Genomic DNA, 21,583 nt, shown 5'->3' on the forward strand with positions numbered 1-21,583 from the left:
CTGTGATAATGTTACAGTGTATCTCAACATCTTAGAAACATTCCCTTCATTTCAGCAATCCTTTTGATCTATTCCATAGAAATACAAATCTATCATAAATCCATAAACATATATTCCAGATATGACTTGAAAGAATAAATCCCATTCCTCTGACAGAACACTGTGCACCTCTTTGAGAATAAAGAATCAAGAACTGTGCTGGAGAATGGGTAAAAAGATTAATACAAAATATGGTGAAATACAATCTCTGCAGTTGTATTCACTCTGCATTTCACACAGCAGTATGCTTGCAACTGCCACTGATGGCAGTAAGTGGAAGCCTTTATTTGCAAGAGAAAACCTGTGGTAGGATGTCAACCACTTTGAAAAACTCAGACCTAAATTTTTGTATATTTGAAACAAGTCTCTTCCTCCTTGACAACACCTAACACTAAGCTTTTTGTCTGTAAAGCATTTACGTACAATGATGAATGTTCTTCATACAGTATGGAGTGGAGTGCAGGAAGAAGGTGGGGAGGGGAATCTGGACACAGGCAGAGAGGAAAGAAGATGGAGAACAGGAACACGAAAAAAGCTGACAGTGGAAGCCAGGGTGGGCTCAAAGGTTTGGAGAAGACTAAGCATCAAACAGAAAGTAGAAGCAACATATAGAGATGTGGAGTAGCAAAGAGAGATGAAAATTTTTTTAATGGGCTGTACTAACAAGTGTAGCCAGCAGATTAAGGAAACTTGTTCTTCCTCTCTATTTGGTGCTTCTGAGATCACATTGCAAGAACCACGTCTAGTTTTGGGCTTCTCAGAAAGACATTAATTTACTGGATCAAATCCAGCAGAGAGCTACCAAGATGACTAGGGCCTGGAGCAGATGTCATACAAGGAGACTCTGAAGGAACTGTCTTCCTCAGTCTTAAGAAGAGCAGGCTAAGAATGCATATTACAGTAGTATTCGACTGATCAGTGGGAAGGTGTAGAGAAGACAGTGACAGTCTCTCCGCAGTGGTGCTCAATGAAATGTTGCAAGGCAACAGATACAAGTTGTGACAAAGGACATTCCAGTTAAATTTTAGGAAAAAAAATATTAACTGTGGACATTAGTGGTCAGATCCTGGATTCAGTTTTCCTAGAAAGGCTGTAGAATCTCCACTCTTGGAGATCCTTAACACCTGCTTGTACAAAGGCCTGAGCAACCTACTCAAGCTTGGAAATTGGCTCTGTCTTTGAATCTAGCCTCACTTCAGTGGCCAGAGTATTTGGACAAGATGACCTCCAAAGGTCCTTTCCTACCTAACTTGTTCTGTGATTCTATGAATTTGAAATGAGGATTAGACCCCAATGACAGAAAGTTAGAAGACTGCAGATCAGTAGCCATAAGACCATACTCTACACAGACTAAAAATCAGGAAAATTTTCTAGAATCTCAAGACTTTTGCAACCAAATATCTGCAAAACTTCATGACAAAACATGTGTCTAATTCCCCCTCTACTGGCTAGTACACATAGGACAAGTCACTGCTAAAACCACTTCGTAAACTCTAGCGGCAAGCACTCGAGGAGTGAAAGACTTTTATCACACTTCTGGATATCAATACATTCTGACATCATGGAATTAGTGGAGTTTGTTTTCAATTCGTTTTCTTTTTTTAAAAAAAGTTAGAAAATGGCATATGACATATATTCGTAGCATTCAAGATCTCCCTCTGTCCCTATAGCCACTTTAAATGTGCTTTTTCCTGATTTTGAACTATTTTTTTCTTCCATTTTCAGATGATTTTTACATGTTCTATATTTATGCATATATGCACATATGTAGATATATATGATTAACTTTCTGTGTATGTGCATCATTTTTGTGGCTATATATATTTTATATTTATGTGCATATTTTCTTAGAGAACTAAGTTAATAAAGTATTTCCAAGATCCATTTATTCAGACAAGGTGACCTAAAGTCACTTGTTACATCCATAAATGAATAAATCTGTCTAAGCTTCAAAGGTATTTTTGCAATTATCAGTTACGTCAAAGAAGTTCATGTATTCAGATCAGAGAAAAATACATCATGCTTCCATGTCCAAGCATGAAAGGAGGTATGTGCACTAAACATTACAAAAAAATTAGGTTTAAATTCTTTGGTCAAGAATTTTAAGAAATGTGGTACAATCTACTGCAACCTAAAGAGAAAATATAAAGAAAATAATAAAATCAACATTAAACTTTGCTTTTAAGTGGGAATAATATACAAATGCTCATTTACAGAGCTACTTTTCGTTGGTCATATTTGACATATGTCAAATATTTCCTTCCATATACTTATGCCAAATATTGAAGGAAATACAGAAACACATTTGCTAATTCTGCAAATATGATTCTTATATACAGGACAAATAAAGAAGTCAAAGTGAGATATTTAAAATATTCTTCACAAAAAACATTATGTTTGGCTAGTGGGTAAAAGGATGTGAATTTTCACATACATGAAAAAGCCAGAGAATGTTTTTCAAATATTTTAATGATAGTAAATGAAATTAAATCATTAAAATGATAGAAAATGAAATTATGGAGGAAAAGATGCAAGCAATGATAATTTTTACCATAGATACAGCTATGGTAAGAGACAACCAACATTCTCAGACTGTGTGACCTCTAGTGTACCAAAACCATCTTTCTTTGCATCTGACCAGCAACAGTAAGACAACACCTGCCATTCAACATATCAAATACGAGTTCTTCTGTCAATAAGCTAGATATGCCTTCTTGCAGCTCTTTTATACAAGTAAGTAATATATAGGCCACAGCTACCAGAAATAACTAGCACATGCAGCAGCTTAACAAGCCATTTTACAAGGGTTTCCTAACCACAGTCTTGCATATTCACAACCGAGTAGTTTTAATTTAGGTACACCTAACAATTTCAATGGGGCGAATCACCTGCCTAAAGTAAATGTGTGCAACCACTTGCAGAGTGGGGCCATAGACATGTCATTTGGTAGCAGAGGGAGACAACCTGTTACAACCAAGGAGACAGAAAGCACTTGTTTCCTCAGCACGGAAAGAAAAAGCATCTTTGACCAACTGCCTGTGCTGATAGCCCTATTCTCCGATCTTCCACAGCTGCTATTAATATTTCACAGTACCTAAAAATGTACTAGGCGTTACAGAAAAAACAGTAAAAACTGAAGTCAGTGTCCAGAAGTATAAACAATCCAAGTTACACCTCTCAGTACAGGTAATGACATTCAACAACAGGGTGGAAAAAGGCTGCAGGTGGACACGATTCACAAGAGTAGACTGGTGGGGCAATGTCTTTATCAGGCTGCTTTTGAAACTACATCCATTAATCAATTGTTCTAAAGGTATCTATCTGGGTTATTTCCTTTACAGAAGCAACAAAATATGCCATTCTTGGTCAGACTGTGATGCCCACGTACATCTACAATTGAGCCTTGCACACCTGAAAGAAACGTGGAAATACAGCTTATATTGGTATCACTAATCTCAGAAGTTGGCATTTGATCTAAACTGGCCTCCCTTAACAGAAAATGGAGAGAAACAGGTGTCTCTATACCCTCTAAACTACAAAAGTACTTTAAAATGGGAAGAATCATACTTTGTGAACGTCCTTTTCTCACCAGTGCCTATAGAGACATCTTAAGCAACTAGCTTTGACTAGACACTTAGCTCAAGTTAAATAAAAGCTCCACTTTTGTTTTCAGACTTCAGATTTAGATACGATATTGGATTAATCAAGATTCAGCTGGTTTAGCACCAGCTAAAAAAAATGACAGATAGGCTATACTAGGAGGTAAGCCTTTCCACAAGCATGTGAAAAGCCCCAAAGAAAAGTGTACGAATCAATGCCATTTTAACCGTCATAACAGCATGCCAGAACTCCATTTACAATAACTGACGGAAATTTAGTAATGCCAGTGCAATGCTGGTGATTGCCAAGGAAAGGGACACCTTTTTCTTACTCCTGCAGATGCCAGGAAAAGAGATGGATTGCAAAAAAATGTAATAAAAATCTGGTGAATAATTACTAATTTAACCAGAACAAAAACATATTGACTAAGCAATATGGTATCCTGACTATTGGTAAGCGCCTCGGAGGATATAATGCATGAAAGTAATTTTTCAGGTGTGCTGAAAAAAGAAACAGAGCATCCTCAAGGCAAAAAATTTATGTAACATGGCACAAACTGAGGCGTCATGTTCCACAGAGCAGCACTTCCTCTAAGATTTGTTCTTGCATTTTTCTTCTAAATTGCAAATTTTTACTTAAGTTTTACAGTTCCTGGGTACAAAATTAAACAAAATGATTCAGATGATAATTGGCTGAGTCACAGACTGTTAAATATTTGAGGATATGAAAAATGGTTCTTTTCCATTAAGGATGATGGCCAATAAAAATACCATATTTTTAGGTTCTGAAATACAGCTCCATTAACAATCATTTATTGAAAAATAACAACTTGTACTATTTCATGGACTGATATTGACCATTTGTATTACATAGATCATGGTCTGCTTGGACATCCTTGGGGTAAGATACGTTTGCTAAACCAACTCCAGCTCTCACTGATTTTGCTAATTAGTGCACTGGATACTATTTATCAAGCCTTTCAGTAAAATGATCTTGCCTTATCAAATGATACATAATGATAAACTGTGTGTGTGGCAAGTCACTACACTACTTCTCTCTAAAGTACTCATTTAGAAAACACAAGCGAAAAAGCAGATCTACCTGTGAATTCACTTAATCAGTCTGGGAGGTGTCAAGAACACACCAGTAATATGTCTTCCCAAATGACTTGCTGTTGAGCTTTGTCAGTCTAGCGACCCAATGTGGGATTTAAAAAATGCTGTGTAACTATCAGCATAATAATATCCTATAAGTAAGTAGAACTAAAATATGACGTTGTCTGCAGTAAAAATGCCTAAAAGGAAAAAGCAAAGGGCACAGAAAGGAAAAGATAAGATGCTTCCAAACATGACTTAATGAACAGAAATACTGAAAACCAGTTTTTTAAACAGTTAAATTTAAGCTAATGATAAATAAAAAAAAAGAAACTGGATTTCATTTCATGCTGTTCCTTATTGATGAATAATTCTCTGAGTTTCCTGTGTGGAAAAACGATACAACTCTAATAAAATGATTCATAGCACTAAACCATTTTCCGTAGCAAACGCCATGTACAGTAGCAGGACTTCCAGAAGAGAAAGTTTCTTTGGAAGATTATTATTGTGAGATTATGGTGAGATGATCTGGACAGCTCAGTGTATGAAATCTTGTCATCCTGGCAGAAATACTTTGCTCTTCCAAGAGCCAGATGCACATTTGAAAGCAGGCAAAAGAGCTCAAATTCTGAAGCTGCAGGGATAGAGTCTGCACAGGCTCACCTTGACTTGGCAATAGGCAGTAAAACAGCAGTGTGTTCTATTAACCCCACACCAAACAACATAGGCTGGCATGAGCTGTGGAAGTGGTCCACTTATTCATCGAATTGAAGGAGGCACTGCAATAGCAATAGCAAAGCATGTGTATGGGGAGGTAAGGGAAGGAAGAATAGAATGCACTCTGACAGTTTTAGTGTGGCTGTTAGAGGTTTATTTACCAAAACAATAAAAAATCTCTTTCCATGACCACTATCAATATACCAGAAAATAACTAAAGGGATAGCAATCTTGCTGAGCAAATTGCACATATGGTATAAAGCACACGAACTTAAAAATAAAGTTTTTGAGGATCAGTTTCCCAAACTAACCCAAGAAAATATTTCCTATCTAACCCCTTGAAACAGATGGATTAAAAATAACGACATAAGCTATAGCTTAAATAGTATCTGTCAGAGTTGCAAAGGTAGTATAATTGACTATATGAACAGTTTATGTACACAGGTTCAGTTTAGGTTGCATCATTGTAAAAAAACATCAATGTATCAGAAAACCCAGTGGCTGATAAACATGTTTACACAGCCCAGGAGGCAAACCAGCTGGCCTAATGACTTCAGCAGTGAGCCCACCTCCCAGGCGCTGGGTGACACTGAAAGGAAATCCAGACACCATCTGGATTACTAGCCAACGTGGCCTGCAGACAGCAACTGCTGCCCTCCCCATCCCTTCTCTGCCTTGTTTCCCCCAAAGACTCCATATATGAAGCTGGATTCACATGGCAGACCATCACCTGACTGTAGGCACATTGGGCAACACGAGAAATCAGGGAGCAGAGTGCTGAGGCACAGCTTGCAAGGAGTGCGTTTCTGCCAGAGCTCTTTTGACAGCAGGGTCTCAGCACAAACGACACAGCTTCCCCCTAGCCTGGGAGCCTGCACTGCAGACCACAGACCAGGCTGTGCACCTCGGGCTAGCACGCAAGATCTCAGAGCCAGAGACTAGCTGTGACTGCAGAGATACTGCAGGTATTCGAAGCATAACTCTAGCTGCAGCCCTAAGTCCATCTTCCAAGCCTCCAGCTTCTTGTTGATAGAGATTCTTGGGAAAAAGAGCCGTGCAAGGAGCTGTGCACGTCCTAAGAGGAGAGCTTAGAGGCAGAGGCAGTTCTGGAGCATCGGCAACCTGGTATGGATACAGCTTGTATGTTAGGGATGAGAAACAGGGCAGGCAACACAGAATTACAGCAGCCGGAAGGTGGGAGAACACGGAGTTGGCTGAAGCAGCAGAAATATGGAATGAAGGAGTGGGACTTGGGCAGGAACAGTGGAAGATCCTCTTTCGGGTAGCTGTAAGGAATGTATCAGGAAGCTGTGGCTCTCAAACACATTGCTTCAAGCACCAGAAAGTCTGGCAACCCTTAGTCTGTACTTTCCACTACAAAGTTCTTCTTTCCTCTCAATGTCCCTTGCTCCTGCATTAAACTGCTCTCCCCCTGCCCCACCCTGCTTTGCATCCCACACATCCTCCCTGCCCCACTACACTTAGAATACCTTTTGCACACAAATAGGGAATACACTCTCCAAGGGTTTACACACCATATCTTTCTGTAATATCAAACAAAATGCAAATTCAAACTGTAAAACTGGACTGGTGAAGGCATCAGGATCCATAGGTATCCCCGAGACCCCATGTGATCATCATTATCCTGGCAGGTGGCAGGGGAACACCTCTCTCACACAGAACTGTAAACTTGTTTGACTGCACTTGGTGCTGTGCATGTGCACCACATGGGCCCAAAATCTACAGATAGTCCTACCATACAATTTAATTAATTTCAATGGGATTTATGTGAATATTCTTCATTAGTCTGTCATCTGTGCTTCAGGAATTACCCAGGTGTACCACGTAGTAACAATAAAGCCCCAAATACCAATATGTTTAAATGACTGGTGCTATCTTAATTATTGCTATTAATGTCAGTGCAACATCTCAGTGGTAACCTTCCAGCGCAGTTAAGAGAAACACAGGCTAAACCCCTAGTGCTCAGGCTTGCTTTCTGTACCTGAGGGGATTAATGATTAAAACCCTTTTGAAGATCACCATCAAAGCCTATTTTGCTATTGATTTATACTGAATGTTAATAATTAAACAGCTGACATATTTCTCAACTTCCTCTCATTGAGACCCAATAAAAGGTAATCTATTTATATTCCACTCAAGATCTCTAGTGGTTCTTTACTACCTCAGTATACAGTAAATACTAAGCTTATTAAGGAGCTGGACTAATATTTCACCTGAATTGGTAGGAAAATGGCTTCTTCAGCTCCCAACAATAGTTGTTGCTGAACCTGAAAAGTGGGAAGGAATCTGTATAACATGCGAAGAGGCTACCCCATCCCTTAAACAGCTTCCATTAAACACGAGTTGGACCTGATTCATGAAAAAAATGTGTATGTTCAGTGGGTGGTAACTTTGATGTAGTTCTTTTGTGTATATAAGGGTTAGCCAGAGTGTCTGACTAAAAAAGGAAACCAATCTGCTTTTATTCAGACATAGCACCATGTGGGCTGAATGTGAAAAACAGAAATGATATATTAAATGCGATTCAGAGAGGAGACTCATTTTCTTGTTAGTACAAATAATGGGAATAGGAGATCAGCTGAAAGGTGTAACACAATGATACGAATCAATGATGGCTGTAAATGTGGGTCTCAGAACAAAAACCTGTTTTTCCTATAGCCAAGGATTACGGTGACATATTTGTTTCTACCATCCTCACGGAAGAGCTGGAAACACCTGTGAGAGAAGTGAGTGATCCCCAGTGATGTTCCAGCCCTTCCCACTCTCCTCCTTCCTAACGCTGGCACAGTGCATGTGAGATTGACCTTAAAATCTGATCATTCAAGCGTCTGCAATAATTGTGACATTAAAACCAAACTGCATTTGACATCAAAGGTACATTCCTCCTTTGGCCTGTATGTCCTTGTTTATCCCCATTCTGGGGCAGAATGCCAGGGTACCAAGTGCAGTAGAAAATCTGTGTGCTTTTCCTAGATGAAATTTACATTTGCAACGCACTACACATCTCATAAAAGGAACAGCTGTTTAAAATTGAAAATCAAACCGTTAGTGTCTGCCAGATCCAAAAAAACCAAACCAAAAGCAGCAATTTCAGCCATAGTTAAAGTTCACAGAGGTTACTCCATTTTATTAAAGCAGGTCCAATACAAAGCATCTTTGTCATTAAAAATCCATTGCTGCAAAAGAAAGAACCCTTTTACAGGGGCAAGATATTAGAACAGCTTCCTGATCATTTTGTAATTGGATTTCTAGAAAAACACCACTGAAAAATATCCAAAAGACTTTGGACTTCTGTACAAATTATTTTTCTGTTTCCGTGAAGAAGACCATCGTGAAGAAGTGGTCTTTATAAACTGATCAACCCAATATCACCTAGAAGACTGAACTCGCTTACAGAGTCTCTAGCTTTCAAATGCCTTGAACAAGTCTTTGCCTGTACCATTCTTAACAAAGACGCCTCTATGACACAAGCATTTGAGAAAGAACTAGACAGTAAATAATTTCACTATAATTCAGAAAGGGCAAGATATTCGCAGGAAGCAGATCAACAATTTATGGCTGTACAAGTGGACTGCCAGTATCACAAGCACGATTTAGACTGTGTCTGTTACATAAATGACTGAATGATTTGGATTTAAATTTACAATTTCCATTCTATCCTGAAGACAAAATTGCAATCCAGCTCTACCCTTTTCTTTCAAAAAGCGGTCTTTTGATCGTCTTTCTTGAAGCAAGAGTGCAAGACATGAAGACACACACCATTTGTGGGGGGCCTGTGACGGACTGCACTACAGAAAAGAATACGCAGGCTAGTAATACTGTAAGGGTGATATTCAGCACATGTCATTTCACCTAGACACATTAAGACAAGATGTATCACCACTCTTCCACTGGCTAGATAAGGCACCCCGACAGTAGCTCAGACTAGATGCCCTGTTTCCAGACAGCTAAAAAGTCCAAAATGAAATGTGGAAATGAACCTTCCTTGCAATTGCGAAGAGCACTGCGCGCATTCATAGCCAAACACACTCTGCTACAGGCTTCTCAAGACCACTCACTATTCTGAGTATTTACTTGGGGTCTCCAGCCTTCGCTGAAACTCATGATGCTCAAAGCTGTCACTTAGCTAGATTAACGTCGTCTTGCACCTATGTTCATCGACAGACACCCCATGTTTGACAGAACTGTAGCTGTGCCTTTCAGGAGAGTTGCCAGATAGGCAAAACTGTGAAATTAATTTACCGACCCTTGGGTAAAGCTTCATTTTCAATGGAATCTAAAGTTGTTAGCCTTGGTTTTATTCATCCTGTGTTTGCATTAAAATACGTAGGTTCTTTCAGCACTCTACACTAGTGAGTGAACCAAGACAAGCCACATACTTCTTACATAGCTACAGTGTAAACGTCACAAACTGAACTAAAGGCAAACTACTACCGAGTTAAAGAGTGTCCCTATTGGATTGAAAGTATTTTAGTTTACATATACCAGCTTCTTAAGGTTTATTACTTTGCATCAATTTTGTCTAAGGCCATTAACTATGCCTTCTGGCCTGTAACAGACTGATTTATCATGTCGCACAGGGATCTTTATGTTATTAACGACTCTACTGCCAACATCTGGAATTCTGGTAAGCAGAAATGTAGGGGATAAATAACAACTACAACTTGAAATATGAGTCCTATAAAGCAATTCAGAGAATTGTACTTCCACATCAAATTCCTTTACTCCATTTTGACAGGCTGAAAACTACACTGCTGAAAGCTTTTCACCAAATCATCTGACATGGGTTATTCTACAAAAAACACCGGATGCTCTGTTTCATTAATACTCTTAACAGTTCCCTCAAAAGAATCCTGTTGGAATATGGTATTTTTGGGAAATAGGGTAACAGAGGGGGGGAACTTCTTCTCTCCTGAGCCCCATATATCTCTCTGTCTCCCAAGATTTAGGCAGGCCAAAGGCAATTATGGCTATTTACATGGAAAGCCAAAGCTTACGTATAATCTCTCCGTTTCTATGGCAGCACAGCTCCTATAAAACACAACTCTCCAAGCTCACCGGCATCCCCGTGTACTCTCAGCCATTCCTTTAACAGCAAATTTCCCCTCAATATGTGCCAGACCATGTACATTAACTCTGGCCTCACCCTCAGCTGAGCAAACAGTGAGGTGCTGGGGAACACTCTTGGTATGAACGGCCGGTGGTTACAGTCACTGCCTCCTGGCCTCCCTCTGGCATCCTCACCGGGACTGCCATAGGCTTGCCAGGCAAGCAGCAGGAAGGGAAAATGATGCCAAAGTGCATACTTGCCTTTTATGCCCTGCCGCCTACTCCTCCTCCTTTGAGTGAAACAAAAAATCCATCACCCAGAAAATTAAGATGGAAAAGACTGAAATCACTGCTGCCTTCACCATTGCTAAGATTACGCAATAGAAACATTTCCTAGATAATGGGATTTGTCAGCATCAGCTGAAAAAAATGTCTATCGTGTGATAATATTAAGAAACCAACTGCCCCTATAAAGAGGAAGTGGCTGATGTTATTCTTCAGTTAATTCAATGACTCAAGCAAAGCCATATATTGTTGTTAACTATACAGATAACTGGAGTGCTTATACAGAGTTTACTTAAATTTTACACTGAAATTAAATCAACAGACACTTGTTTAATCTTCTTAGTACTACTTTACTTAATTCCTAGGTAAAATTATAGGATTTGCATATTACTACTGGAACAAATAATTGCAGCCGATAAAAGAGAATATATTCTCTAGGGTAAGTATTCTGTAAGTTTATGAAAAATTAACTGTATTAATTTATAAAAATATATTACTTCAGTTGAAAGTCCAATGGGAAAGATATTTTTATAGGTTGAAAAAGAAACATATCCTTACAGCAAGAATACACCTCATCAAAAAAATTTAAAATTTCTTTATGGAAGTTAAATATCACATCATTATGTGACAGTCATCCCTTCTGATGCTCAGAGGGCCCTGGATTGGCAGAAGACTTGGAAGTTTTGATTAACAACCTACTGGAGCTCTTGGCAGCGTGCCTGGGTGTTTCAGATTACTGCTGCTATAGAAACTCCCCTGGGTGACTGCACTGCTTTTCTTTTTCTCACATTTCTAAAATGCTGGTCTTCAATTTTTTTTTTTGTCCTTTTGCAGTTTGCTCCAGTTAGTAGCAACTGCTGCACCACTGTTCTACTCTTGCTCAGTGAATAGCACAGCTACACAAACAGCTATCACTACAGATAACAGGCATCAAAAAGAGTTTGCCATATGCCTTGTCAGCTGGCCAAGCTGATGACACAGTTCTTTTACAGCAGTCTGCGGAGTTCACAGGAGGTATATACATTTCAGGAAGTGGGCAATTCGTTAGTGTTTCTCTGAGTGTGTTACTAGTTAACATACTTTTAAGGACTGATTATATATGAGTTTAATATTAGTTTAATTTTAAATTACTATTTAAAAATTGTAATTCCAACTTATCCAAGAAAGAATGAGGTACTGACTACAAAATCAGACAAAAAGAATTTATTTTTGTACAACATTCCCTCCTTTCAGTTCACTTTCTCAATTCTCTTTCTCTCTTACCTTCTCAAAATAATCCGAATTATACTAACACAGTAAATGGGCTCTCTTTTTTCCAGCACCACTGACAGACTTTAGTGGGAGCAGGAGCCCGACCACATGAACTTTCCACTGCTACTTAATGCAAAAGAGTATAAACTAGTGAAGCAGCATAGAGGGCAGTGCCCGAGTGCTGCCCTGAGCATCTGATCAGGCTGCGTCACAGAGTTATGCCAGCTACACCAAAAGCCTACCCAGGCCATCATCTGTGAAGTGACTGCGTCTTCTGCACACACCAGCCCACCCATGCACACAGCTGTAATCGTGGTCCAAGGTTTAGAAAGCGTGGACATAGACACTGTGCCGAGCCCAATCTGTTGGCACTGCACAACAAGTGCACTCAGGTTCCTGCACTCGCCCTCCTGAAAGCAGGGCAGCCATCGCTAGGCTAACCCTGGCCATTCATGCCTGGTGCCCCACCTGCCAGACACTGCTTGCGAAGGGAACAGCCTGCAAGCGGAATGAGCTGATTCAGCAGTGACGATGTTATTTCTTGGCATCTTCCTTGTGCACATATGGACAAAGTCTGATCTGAGGGGCCATAGCAGGGCCGTGCGGCTCCTGCATCAATGGATCAATGAATGAGCTGCCTCCATCACAATAACTCATGCAACTCACAGCTTGCTGTGAGGGCTCCCGGGAGAAGGACACCAGGGCACTGCTACAGGAGGAACGAATAGTCCTCAACGAGCTCAGGAGAGATACCAAGCACCCCTCCTAAAAGGAGAGGCCCAAACACAGTGCAAAACCCACATGTGCAGATGACTGACATGTGGCAATAAATAAACCATGAATCAGATAAGTCACATTGGTATGTGGAAATCCTTGCTTGGGAGATGTTTCTGTTAGCTGGATGGCTGACCAAGGTGTGTGGGCTCAAAGTAGGTGAAATGCTGAGCAACTTCAGCTCTCAAGCAGGCCCATGAAAGCAGCCTCCATATAGTAAACAACATCTTGCAAATCGGTTCAAAGCAAGTGAGTTAAAATAAAGCTACACAAAATGTACTTTTTGCATTCTTCTTTCAAAGTAATGCCATCAGAGTCTGCATTACATTGGGTCTCACTCGTCTGGAAGACTGGTAGCTGTTTATCTTGTTCTCCAGAACTTAAAATTACTACATGCAGAACAAGTTTCCAGAATCACAGTTCTGAAAAGAGCCTTCTAAATATTGCTATAGCTTTTCATATCCATTTCATATCTCCTGGAACTTGCCGAAAGCCTGAAGCAGAAACTGAGACACAGATAACTGTAAATCACCTCTACTATTTGCAGACAGTATCCAAGTTAAACCCAAACCAGAATAATTCAGAAATTGATTTTGTTATCTACTTCATTGATCAAAGCCTACAAAGAAATGGGGCACTGGATCATTAAGGTCCTTATCAATTGATAGAGTTATTACAAGAAAGATTTACTGTTATGATTGCAAATTGACATACATAGAAATAATCAAGACCCATTTTAAAATCAGAAACTATAGAAACATCCTCTAGTAAGTTAAGCTAAAAGTAAGAGCCGGAAGAGCTTCAGCAGAAAAACACAACAAAATGCAGCCTACGAATACTCATGCAATTTTAACTAAGGGATGCCTCTTTTGCTACATAGCTCTGTTGGAAATCCAATTTATCTCACTCTTGTCACTTCACTAGTATGCACAAAACAGTGTAAGTTGGCAGCAATCTCTAGAGCTTGTCTGGTCCAAGCACCCATCTCAAAGCAAGTCCAGCCAAGTTCTGTGTAACTCCAGTGATGGAGATTCCCACAGCCTCTAGGGACATTCGTTCCAGTGATTTTACCCCTGGTAATTTCTGCCCAAACCTACTACTTAGTCAGAATTTCCTGTGTTTCATTTTGCCTGTGGCTTCTGGTCCTCTCACTATACACCTCTGAAAAAGGTCCGCCCCTGTTTCCTCTGTACGCCCCAGGCAGCTGAAGACAGCAATAAGACCTCCCATCAGTCATCTCTTTTTAACACTGAACAAACCCAGTTCTCTCAGCCTCACCTTGCACAACCTCAGATGCACTCCAGCCCCACGGCCATCTTTGTAGCTCTCTGCTGGACTCAACCCAAAATGTCAATGTATTTCTTTTACTGGGGACCCCCAAACTGGTCATAGTTCTGCTAATGTGATTTGAAAGTGCCAAATAGAGCGAAGGACTTGCTGATTATGCTTGCTAATATTACCTGGGACATGATTGCCTGTCTTTGCTGCAAGGGCACTGCAGACTCATGCACAACTTGTTGTCCTTGAACACCTCCAGCAGCCACAAAGCTGTTTTCTAGCCAGATGTCCTCCCAGTTTGTGCTGTTGCACGGGGTTATCCCAGCCCAGACACAGGACTCTGCATTTGCTTCTGCAATAAAACAAGAGGCAGCATTTACAGTCTTTGAGTGGGTTATTTCAGCCTTCTCCAGACTACTCAGTTTTGAAGGAACATCCTTACATGCTGCCATCTATTATTTTACAGCATAGGGAAGAAAAATGACCAGAGAAAACAAGGAACTTTTACTGCAATCACTAATGCAAAATTTAGAAGAAAGGGTCAAAGTTCCAAACATATACTATAAAACAAAGCTATAAAATGAAAGTAAAATAATATAAAAGAAAATGTATGCATTACTTCTAAAATATTCCACTGTGTTGTATTTATGTTTCAAACCTTAAAAAAGACAGCTTACGTAATACTTAGCAGCAGTACCTTCCACAAAGAATATATTGAATTTTTAAAACGTTCAGGAAGAAAACATTTAAATTTATTTTCATGAGTAAAAAAGCAACAGACGTCAAGAGTGGTTTCAGAGCACTTTTACAGTCTCATATTTTCTACTTTTCTCCCTTCACATTTCCAGTCCCCAAATAATATCATATCACTGCTCACTTCTGAATCAGAAAAAAATGGGAGAATCCATCTCAAGACTCATAAGATTCCTTGCATTTTGGCTGAGGTTTATCAGCCACATCTTGCAGCCATTATCTGCAAAATGTGAAGAAAATGCACAATATCAACATATTAGGGCCTAAATATGCCATTATCCCACAGCATCCACAACCCTGAATAATCTGATGATCAAGGAAAGAGGAATGACAAATAAGAATCCGCTGCTGCACCACCATCTTTCATTGTAAAGAATCAATCTTTCCCAGTGCTTGAACCACCTAGACTAGAACTATTTATGCGAGATCAGGAGTTACCAAAGAAATGGGAAGAGGTGACGTTATAGTGAATTACTAGAAACAACAACAGTCCAATATTCAGGAGGTACTTAAGGAAATTTATGAGACAACTGACCACAAGATACTAACATCTCCAGAAGAGAACTGAACATGATGTGCCCCCCTTTCTCTCCCACGTATCTCTTTAACCATTTCAAATGCTGTGGTGTAGCAGTAGTGTTTGCAGAGTCACTATACATCACTGAAACACTGTTTTTCCACATACCACCGATAAAATGCTGCCTTCCCGCTCCTCCTTGCAAGGGAACTGTGGCTACAGAATAACAATTTACTTCTCCATTTTTCTCTTCCCTTTCCTTTCTTTTTCCTTCCACCCTCCAATCTGGTTATTTTTGGACTGCCAGTTGGGATTATTGCTCTTTTTCCTGCTAAAATAAAAACAAACAACAGTTATACTTCAGATTCTGGGCTTAAGCATGAGATCTGTCTCCAACATTAAACAGTCACATTTTCTTGCCCGAGGTGCAATTCTCTCTCCTACGATGCTGACTAAAGCAAGCCTTGCAACTAAAGGCAAATACTGCTTCTGGATTCACATGTGCAATTTGCTGACTTCTCCGGTAACTGCCTATCCACAGTCCTGAGCAGAATCATGCCCCGAGAATTCAGCACTGACTGAAATTTGCCTAGTATTAGAGGATGAAAGATTAGCCTTTCTGAGCCGAACTACAACGACAATTTAGAATACACAAAGATAAATTAGAATACTTCTAACCTAAAACACCCTTTCTGTTTGACACTTCTTTATTTCAGATGACCTTTTATTACATTTTGCTTTTTTCCAAGCACCTTGAAGCTTACTACTTGCAGATGGTACATTTGTAAGCAACTTAGCATCTATGAAATAATGTCATAGTGTCAATTTCTCATCTCTAAATGAAGGTCTAAAGTAGAGAAAACATGATGCTTTTCGAGGAAGCAAAGACAAAGATTCCCCCCACACCAATCTCATAATTTCACATATGAAGTCCCAGCTGAAATCAGTCTCTAGGCTTTTTAATATGTGCAATACCAGATATTCCCCAAATTAAACCAAAATACCACCAAGTGTTATTCAAATGCTCATTTCCCTTCTTTTTTCCTGCATCAAAATACTTTCAACTGTAAGAAGAGTTTTCCAATAACTGAAAAAAATCCATTTTATTGTGTAAAATTCAATATGGCAAACAGCTGACAGGAATTGAAAGAAGAAGAGACTAAGCACTTCAGTGAAAATCACTGCTTTCTCACTCTGGACAAGAGGCCATTGTGTGTACACCTCAATTTTCTTGCTTTTCCATGTGTTGGTTATCAAAGGGATAAATTGGGTGGTGTTCTGACTTGTCCAAGATGCAAAAGGTGTATGCTGGCTTCCCTTCTGCAGGGCAGAGCCACACTGTCCTTCAAGAAATGTTATGGGCTACTACCTGACAAAAAATACTTTATTAATTTCAGGATAGTAGGCAAAATGAAACCAACATACAACAGATTTTCAACACTGTGAGGCTCAAGGGAATCATGGGAATGAGAACTGCATAAGAGAAAGGTGGAAAAGACAAACATGCTGACAATTCACTGGGAGAGGAAGAGAAAATCTAACAAACTTTATGAAGTACAGGAATGACCGCTCATCTTTCTGAAAGGGATTCTGGTAATAAAGCACCTGACTCAGCAACTTAGAAAAGACAACCTCTTTCAAGAAAGAGGAGTCCAAAACTTTTGCACAAAAATTACCCAGTCAGAGTAGGGTCTCTTCACAGTCCAGATGTGAGGACTTTCTGTTAGAACATAACAACAAAGCAAGAGGCTCAAAGCAGAAAACTTTAAGAATGCCAGCTATTAACTTGAAAAATCTCTACAGTGTTACTGGAAGCACTTTTTAAACTACCATTACCATCTAACATGAATGAATAGCAGGATGTGGCCTATACTCTTTGATTGACTTCTGGAAAATAAATGCTATTACATATGCAGAGCGGTTAGTAATCACTCAGTGAACAGATTGACTAGGAAGGAATTTTCTCTATTTTAATGACTTCGAGGACCAGATTCAATGCAGTCACCCTTAGGAACACATGTAATTCCTTTTCACAGGCATTTCGCAGGCCTTCAAAGTACTGTCATATCCCCTTGGAAGTAACATAACCTTTCCCAATGTATATATACATCATTACAGCAACTACAGCCTGACCTATAACTTTATATAAATGAATGTCTGCAGATTTTGACATGTTCTAAAACATTTTGCTTGCTTAGTTTATTTATTCCTGCCATATGAATATTAACCGCTTACCTAGTGACACTCCCTCCTGTCCTTTGATGGCAATTATGTTACAATGAGGTCTGCAGCCTTGTTACACTGAAGAATTCAGCTCAAGTATCTAGCTAAGTGTCTGGTACAGTATTCCATCTTGGTGTAAATGTAAATATCAACTCTGTGTTCTCCAGCTGTGCTTTAAAAGGGTCAGTTAAAGAAAAGGTCACACAGCCTTTACCACATTTAAATTTTATGAAAACGTTGTATCTTCATTTGAACTAACACAAGAATCTTCATTCCTAGGTTTACAATACTGGTATCCACATTTGGATATTCTCAACATGTCTTAAGCTCACCGAAAATGATTCCTTTCATCTTAACCACTACTATCAGAAAATTAAGTTGATATTTATAACTAGAACTGAAGGTGTCTGTAGCAGACAATGGGGCAGTTGTCTGTAACCTGAGCCACAAATCCATGTGGCATAGTTCAGTGTTGCTGCACGTGTAGTGGCTGAAGTCTCTTGAAGCAGCATGGCTGTCTTGGTAGGACCTGTTAGCTCAGGCACCAACTTGCACAAAAGAAGTCAAGTCTCACCAGTTCTGTTTCCAGTCATGAGAGTGTAAACATCTGCTCAGCCAGTGTTTGTAACTATACTCCAGAAAGTTTCATCAGTTAGTCTCTCCTTTTTTCCTACTTAGGGCTAATCAAAAGAGAGGATTGATTTAGCTTCAGATACCACAGTATTTTTTAAGTAGATAATAGCAAGACAAAGATCTCTGAATCATTGCCAACTAGTTCCTCAAGCAGGCACCTACGACACACAAGTGAACCGGCAATATCGTCGTGAACAAAAAGGCAATGTATATATCCATCACTGCTACACTGACATAAAGTGCCCAAATTTAGAGATCAGAAATAAATTAAAAGCAATCATGGAGCTTATTGAGACTAATAAATCATTAGAACTCCCCAAAATAACTTCAGACAGGTTAGTAAAACAAGGTCTGAAAAGTTACAGGACACCAGACTGTTGCTTCTCTAAGCTTACTGTGCCCTCTGTTGATCACTACAATTCTCTGTACAACTACATGATGACACGTATTTTCCCAATGACCCTGTCTTGTTCGGGACAGTCTGTGGCTGCCATGTCAATGAAACTTAACTGCACAGGCAAAGAGCATGCTGTCTGCAGTACACTTTCGCTATTTTATGCAGAACATGGAAAAATGCAGAGTGAACAGGGTGAGAGATTACAGAAAGAAAAGGACTGTTTAATGGTTAAAGCTGCCAAACACTCCCCCCCTCAAAAAGTGCATTGTTTCTAACTACAGAATTCCCATGTGATATCAAATTAGAGCAAATAAAATGAACCAAACTTTCCATAGTTGGTTACTACATTAGTGTTCCTCATCTCAAGGGTGTCTTGAACAAGACTTTTCGTATAATTTGTCAAAGTGCTCAGAACTGAGGACACCATGGAACCAATGGCAGCATTGCTTTGACTATGCAATGCTGAATAATTTGAAACATAATGGACCTACCAATCATTAACACATGCACTCCAGTATTGTTACAGACTTACAAACACAACAGGAATATAACCCCTATGCCTCAGATCCAGAAGCCTAAATACTATGTTCACTTATCCGCATTGCAATGGCCCTACATGATATTATATGTTTTTCTTCCTAAAAGTACTTTGGAAGGGAAAGAGGGGTCTGAACAGCTTCTGAAAGTGTATCCTCATCACTGTTTAGTTTCCCCGGGGAAGTAAAGGAGGTGAGAATTTTACTTCCAGCTACCAGACCATCAGGCACACATTTTTCTCCTGGATGTCCTGAAAAGTAATAAAGATTGAAGCATATCACTTTCGAAAAGTATTTATAGAATTTCAGTTGTTACCTAATGGTTTCTGCCAGTTTTTCCAACAGTTCAAAGTATCAACAGCAACCTTTTGTTTAGCTTTTTTCACTTTCAGTTGGGTAACCCTCTCTGTTCAGGCTTAACAGCTACTACAAATGCAAGAGTCCTTATTCACCTTCCCATTAGAAGCTCCGCTGGTTGTAGTCCAGGCACAAACCATGGTGACCGATAAGCTGTAGAAGAGTCCACTGATACAACTGAAAAAGTTGCTTCAAAATCTCTACTTCTTTTCTCAAACTTCTGTCCGGTGGAAGGGTTGATCAGACCATTATTACTAACAAGCTGACATTTTAAGTTTCGTGAAAATGTTTCAGAACTTAGCTGTGTACAAAGACATTTTGTATGCAGTTGAATACGTATTTTTTTGCTGTCACCCAGTGCTAACTTTCCCTTTTTGATCTGTGTTGCAAAATATCTTTCCATGAATGTCTTACACAAGTCTTACCTTCTGCTGGAAGTTTCTGCGCTTCGTGGCTTGGTGTTTTGCTTCATCTTTCAGTTTCCAGTTGTGAACTTTATATCTCGCTGTAAGGTATATTTGCTCCAACTGCTTTTTCATGAATGTATCTCTGGGACCATCTTCTGTCTAATGCTGTCATCCTGTATATAAATGTCTATTTAATATATAAATGTCTATTTAATATATAAATGTCATCCTGCAAATAAATGTCTATTTATTTGCAGCTGTGTGAATCTTCAACTTTGCTACTGTATCTGCTGTGTCTAAATTACTCTGTGCTGATGACAAAATGGTGCTTTTTCTGCCAATGCCTGTTCTTAGTCCGCTATTCGTGTTTAACAGTCAGATGTCAATTCATATCCTTTCACAATACTACAAACACTTAAACAAGATCCGTTTTCCTACAATGCTGTTCCTTCCAGGTATATTGTTCTTTTTTTCCCTATGAACATGCATTAAAGTGTTTCTCTGATTTTGTTGAGGAGGCTTTTTTCATATTGTAGTTAGTGAGCTCCTTTCTCTACAAATTCCCATTTAGCCTTTCTCATTACTGCAAAACCAGACACCCTATCGTCACTTCAAAGCAAGAACCTACAAGATGACAGAAACACCTTAACTATCTCAAAAGCCTTGTGCATTGCTACCATGCATGCACGAATAAAGTTTGTTGAAGTGCTATCAATTATAGAAAAGACTTACTCTTCCTCAAAACTTTTCCTCAAGCAGCAGTTCATTGAACTAGATCCACTCAAAAGACTGAAGGGACAATAATACACACATCAACTGCATTCCCAGAGTACAATTATGGTGAATGTATTCAGAAGGATATCGAAATGAGGCAGCAGAGATCTGAACACATAAAATGTCTCTGATAAAATGCAGAGGCCTAAAATATCCACTTTTGGAATTAAGTATTTTAAATCAAATGTTGTATAGGATTTGGAATATATGCCATACTATTATGGAGGCTAAACTGCAGTTCTTGATTCTCCATCTGAATACTACCACAATGAAATGTAATTATCAAGAAAATTTCTGATGAAATGTATTTAGTTCAACCATATGCTTCTGAGAACTAATAACTAACTTCTAATTTTTAAAGGTGCCCATTCACATTTTACATTTAAATAGGAATTTGCACACAATGACTACATGACCGGTGCATTTATATGGCCACATGCAGATTCCAAAAGATCAGAACTATTTTCACAATCTCCTCCCAGTACAAAGAGATTTGAGAACAAACCGACCCAAATTCCATCTAAATAATGCTAAACACATATTAAAAAAAATAAAAAATAAATCATAATTTGGAAACTTGAAGAGCGTACAAAATCACAGCTGCAACCCTCACAGTGAAAATTAACATATTACTCCCAAGTCTGCAGTTGATAGCTTAGTTTTACAGTATCTTCTGTAAAACCGTCTCTGCATTGGGCTGGCAGTTCGATCAATGTGTATTCCAAACTACATTATGTCACTTTAACCTGGAGAGAAATACCGGCCCTTTGGACACTGAATTTGAGCACACTGCTGTCCTAATACTGTGATTAATGCTGTGAGCTACACTCTGCCTAGCCTTCCTTATCTCTGGGCTTTCTAATTTATAGCAGAGATGG

At 39.2% G+C, this 21,583-nt stretch overlaps 1 protein-coding gene across 7 annotated transcripts in view; it reads right to left on the reverse strand.

The window, feature by feature from the left end:
- The window catches only part of DLGAP1 (DLG associated protein 1), a 451,293-nt gene that overhangs the window by 314,015 nt on the left and 115,695 nt on the right, over nucleotides 1-21,583 (reverse strand). Inside the window, exons 3-5 of one of the 7 annotated variants that reach the window (XM_075416408.1) lie at nucleotides 19,950-20,104; nucleotides 15,547-15,709; nucleotides 14,291-14,460 (exon numbers count right to left, since the gene is read on the reverse strand). The exons of 3 other annotated variants lie outside the window; for them this stretch is intronic. The gene's annotated coding sequence lies outside the window, so the exon portion shown is untranslated. The remainder of the gene's footprint in view (nucleotides 1-14,290; nucleotides 14,461-15,546; nucleotides 15,710-19,949; nucleotides 20,105-21,583) is intronic. 3 more of the 7 variants (XM_075416409.1, XM_075416410.1, XM_075416411.1) reach the window with 3 other exon arrangements.

The sequence above is a fragment of the Opisthocomus hoazin genome, chromosome 3 (genome assembly GCF_030867145.1).
Source record: "Opisthocomus hoazin isolate bOpiHoa1 chromosome 3, bOpiHoa1.hap1, whole genome shotgun sequence".
NCBI classification, from domain to species: Eukaryota; Metazoa; Chordata; class Aves; order Opisthocomiformes; family Opisthocomidae; genus Opisthocomus; species Opisthocomus hoazin.